Raw genomic sequence first — 5,142 nt, 5'->3', positions numbered from 1 at the left:
ATTCCTCAATGGTAAGCTTGAGAAAGAAGTATATGTTGCTCAACCCTCAGGTTTTGAAGATCCAAAGAATCCTGACAAAGTCTTCAGACTCAACAAAGCCCTCTATGGCCTCAAGCAGGCCCCACGGGCGTGGTATGATACCTTGAAGGAATTCTTCATGAAGAAAGGCTTCAAACCCGGTTCACTCGACCCTACTCTTTTCACTAAATCTTATGATGGTGAATTGTTTGTGTGCCAAGTATATGTTGATGATATTATCTTTGGCTGTACTGACCAACGTTATAGTGATGAATTTGCCTACATGATGAGTGAAGAATATCAAATGTCTATGATGGGAGAATTAAAATTCTTCTTAGGTTTGCAAATTCGTCAACAACACAATGGCATATTCATATCTCAGGAGAAATATCTCAAGGATGTACTGAGGAAATTCGGCATGCAAGATTGCAAAGGCGTCAAAATTCCTATGCCCACAAATGGCCATCTATGCACTAATGAAAATGGTATTGACTTCGATCATAAGGTATACCGCTCCATGATTGGTTCTTTATTGTACTTATGTGCATCTAGGCCAGATATAATGCTTAGTGTTTGCACGTGTGCTCGATTTCAAGCTACACCGAAGGAATCACACCATAAGGCTGTGAAGCATATTCTTCGATATCTAGCTCACACACCAACACTTGGATTATGGTACCCCAAGGGCTCGGCTTTTGATCTCATTGGATATTCTGACTCTGACTATGCTGGTGATCATGTGGACCGCAAGTCAACATCTGATACATGTCATTTCCTCTGACGGTCTTTGGTCTGTTGGTCCTCGAAAGAAACAGAACTGCATATCACTATCTACTGCTGAAGCTGAGTATATAGCCGCTGGTTCTTGTTGTGCTCAATTGCTATGGATGAAGCAAACTCTCAAGGACTACGGCGTCAACATGAAGAATGTGCCTCTCTTCTGTGACAATGAGAGTGCCATCAAGATTGCTCACAACCCAGTTCAGCACTCGAAGACTAAGCACATTCAGATTCGTCATCATTTTCTTCATGATCATGTGTTGAAGGGCGACATTTCTATTGAGCATGTGAAGACTGAAGAACAGCTAGCCGATATCTTCACAAAACCCTTGGATGAGAAGAGATTTAGCAAATTGCGGTGTGAGCTAAATATCCTAGAATCTTCAAATGTTCTTTGAAAAGGACACTCATCCTAACACTTATGCAAAATTGATGACTTAGATGTGCAACACATGAAGAAACATTTTTCTTCAATCAATGAAGAATAACTCTCTAAGTGTGAAGAAATTAACGAAGAATTTGATTCTTAGAACCCTATGATAATTGTACGCGGCGTCTGAAATCATCATTCTTATATGGTGGGTCACGCCACCACCAAAAGTTGAAATTCCTCAGTTGTTCAAATTCTTCAACCTTGCATTGTCTTCACTGTTTCCGTTGTTTTTCTTCATTGGCTATATATATATATATATATATATATATATATATATATATATATATATATATGAGTTTATGTCCTCTACAACATTCACTTATGGCTACTTCTTCAAGTTGGTTTTTCTGCTAAGTGAATGTGATCGGACCCTTCCCCCTCTATGCTATCCTCAACCCAATCTATTCACAAATTATTCATGTGCATTCTATTTGAAACTCGTTCAAAATCTTCACTGTGTCCTTGTCAGCTGAAGAAATTGCGAACGGAACTTTTAACTTATCTTATCCAATTTTCGGCTTTGCCGCTCAAACCGTTCCGCATACCACGACATACTTATCCACTCACCCACGATCTAACACGATCTCCACTTCTCAGTACGTGGGTGACACATGTCATGCGAATGAGAAGGGTCAGGAGCACGTTCGTCCAAATTCTTCGGGCGAACGGTTTTCACCATGGCTATAAATACCCCTCTCCCCTTCCTCACTTCTTTTACTCCGCTCGACCTCTCTCCAGCTCAAGCTTCTCATACCCTAGCGCTGCCGCTACTTCATCGTCACTGGTGAGGAAGAGCTTCACTGCCTCGACCTCGTCGCCGCCGTACTCATGCCGGCTGCGGAAATCTTCACTCCGCCGCCGCCATAGCTGTCTTCCTCCGCCAAGTTAGGGCGTGGAAGATCCGCACTGACGAACTTCACATCTCCTCACTCCAGTTCATCGTGTTCTTCGTTCAGGGTAATTAAAAGTTACTTTTACTGCCCTCGTTGATTCGAATGATTATCTACAAAATCTTCAAAGTTTTTTTCTTCTTCATATCTTCACACACTAAAACACCTCACATGTCATATGTTCTTGATTCGTTTCTCTAAGCTATGTTTTTCTTCAAGATTCGTCAATTGTGCGGATTTCTGATCTGTACAACTCTGGAACCTAAGACTAAGAACGCTCAGTGAAATTCTTCAAGACTCATCTGGTAAAATTCCTCAAACTTGTTTTGTTTAAACTTCTGAGAACGCATATGACCTCTCCAAATTCCTCGCAACTATAATTTGTTCACAGGTACTCATGTCCGCTGCTGAATCACTAGGTTCTCATCAACTTAACTCATTTGCAGCGTTCCTTGAAGAAAAGTTGCATACATATTTAGAGAATTCCATTGTTCAAATTCCTCAACTGAAGAAAATGGCTGATAGTAAGAAGCCACAGAAGGGAGGAAAGAGGCCTGAGGTCAGTACTGCTTTTGAGATCCCTGATGACATATATAAGGACTATTGCACCCCTGATGAGGCCACTCATGGCAAGGAAACCAAGAATGAGCGCAAAGTGCGCATCCAAAGAATAGAGAGGAGATGGGCAAGAGAGTGGAGGGAGTACAGATATGTCACTCCCAAATACATGAAGAAATTCACACTCAATCCTCCATGCCCAAGACGTCCATTGGCACCTGGCCAAATAGCTGATCCCACCAGCCTCAAGCGCGGTGAGGATTACCCCGACGAATGGGCAAAGTGCCAAGCCAAGCTGGCCAGGCAAGCCAGAGAAGCAGTGAGGAAATTCAATGAAGACTCTACTGCTGCTGCTACTGCCACTGAGGCCTCTGCTGTCAAGCCGAAGAAGGCTATGTCAAAGAAGCCTGCGCGCAGGCCAAGTCCCTCAGCAATGCCCTCACGGCCAGAATCCTCAAAGCCCTCACGACCAATTCCTCATGCTGCTCCTACTCCTTCAAAATCCTCAGCTCCTCCAAAGTCCTCGGCTGTTCCGACAAAGTCCTCAGCACCTGTGCATCTTGCCTCTTGCCAAAGGACTGCAGGCATCTCCATTTCCTCAGGTGTCTCAGCTAGTTCCTCAGCCGCACCAAATTCTTCAACGGGGCCCTCTCTACTGAAGACAAAGGCCACTGCTGGACGAGGTCCTCACCCAAGTCCTCAGAAGAAGCAGGTCGCCTTCCAAGTGTCGTCTGAAGAAGACGAAGCTGATGATGACGAACTTGCTGAAATCATCAGAGATAGGCAAGTCAGGGTCGCTAGAGCCAAGGGAACAGATGTGCCACTGCTTTTGGATCCCAAGTTGATCCTCGAATATATTGATGTTTGGCACAAGGACCCAAACACTCCCATGCCTGATTTCAAGCTGACTCCTGGCCAAAGTCACTTGCTGACCCACTTTATTCAAGAAGAAAAATGGAAATATGAGAAGCCCAGGCAGATCAAGAAAGCGCAATATAAGAAGGAGAAATTTCTGAAGAACAACGTTGTCACCATGACAACTGATGAACTTGTAAAAATCCAGTCTGAAATCAAAACCCTCAGCGATGACTTCAAAGCCTACTATGCTGACTGGCTTGGAGCCAAGGTGCGTTTTGTGAAACTTGCAGATAACTTCACTTCCAATGTTGCTGCCCCAACACAATAGGAAATTCCTCAGGCTGAAGCATCTGCTCAGCCGACTGAAGATATGCCAGCACCGCTGATGAAAATCAGGCTGCTGAAGAAAATGTGAGTTCCAGGGCTGATGACTGCATTCCAGTCGCTGAAGAAATTGCTAGGGCATCCACTAGTGTTGCGCCTGAAGAAAATGAAGAAATCAGGGCAACTGCATCAGTTGTGCCTGAAGAAAATCAACCAGATTCCTCTGCTCCTCCTGCGCCTACACCAACTTTGATCCTTCCATCTGCATCATATGTGAAGATGACCAAGGCTGTAGAGCGTGCAACAGTGAAGAAAAGGAAAGCATCAGTTGCTTCAGATTCTTCAGCTCCGAAGAAGATGAAGCCACAAGTTCATTTGCAAATCCAATCGATGCTGTTCCAATCTCAACCATGCCATCAAAGGACCTTGTTCCTTTTGGTGAAGAATACGAGATCCCTAGCGGATCTGATGAAGAAAATCATTCTGCTGCTTCGTCAGAGCAGATTGATGAAGAAATTGAAGTGTATACGATCCCTTCAACACCCGTTCTCTCCTCGCCCATGCCTCAGTTCACAGCTGAAGAGGCTGGCGTTGAAGAAATGGAAGATGAAGATATGGACATTGGCTGCTCCACCCCAGTGATGAGTGATGAATTCTGGGAAAGTCAGCATCCAAACTCTCCAATGTTCACACCGTTGCAGCAAATACCTCAGTCCCCTACACAAACTGTTCAAATGGGCTCTAAAGAAACTCACCCCACTTCATCTGTACGTGAAGAAATTCCAGCCACCAGTGCTGAAGAAACTGCTGTTGCTGAACATTTGAAGACGCAGACTGCCACTGAAGTGAAACCAGAAATTCCTCAGCCTAAAGAACATGTGATTGAGATTCCTGAGGTCGTGATGCAACTCACTGACACTCCTCTACCCAAGCCAAAGGATCCATTCTCACGCGAGCAAAAGTTCAAGGCTGATGATTTCTTTGACAAGCACGTATTCTTCGAAGACTACAACCCATATGATTCTTCTCGCATAAGGAAGATGCGTTTCTGGACTGCTAGTCAAGCAAATTTCTATTCCTTAGTGCTGTTCAACAAAAACAAAATCTTCTACCATGAGCACATTCCTCACGTGGATATGGAATCTCTGTCGTGCTTCATGCCAGTCCTTAGTGTTCTTCACGACGCTGGCCTATTAAACTTCTGTTCTGACATCTGCGATTGGAATGAAGAACTGATTCTTCAATTTTATGCGATGCTGCACATCACAGGAGATTCTGAAA

The sequence above is a fragment of the Triticum dicoccoides genome, chromosome 5A, assembly GCF_002162155.2.
Source record: "Triticum dicoccoides isolate Atlit2015 ecotype Zavitan chromosome 5A, WEW_v2.0, whole genome shotgun sequence".
Lineage (NCBI taxonomy): Eukaryota > Viridiplantae > Streptophyta > Magnoliopsida > Poales > Poaceae > Triticum > Triticum dicoccoides.
This window is presented reverse-complemented; position numbering follows the sequence as displayed.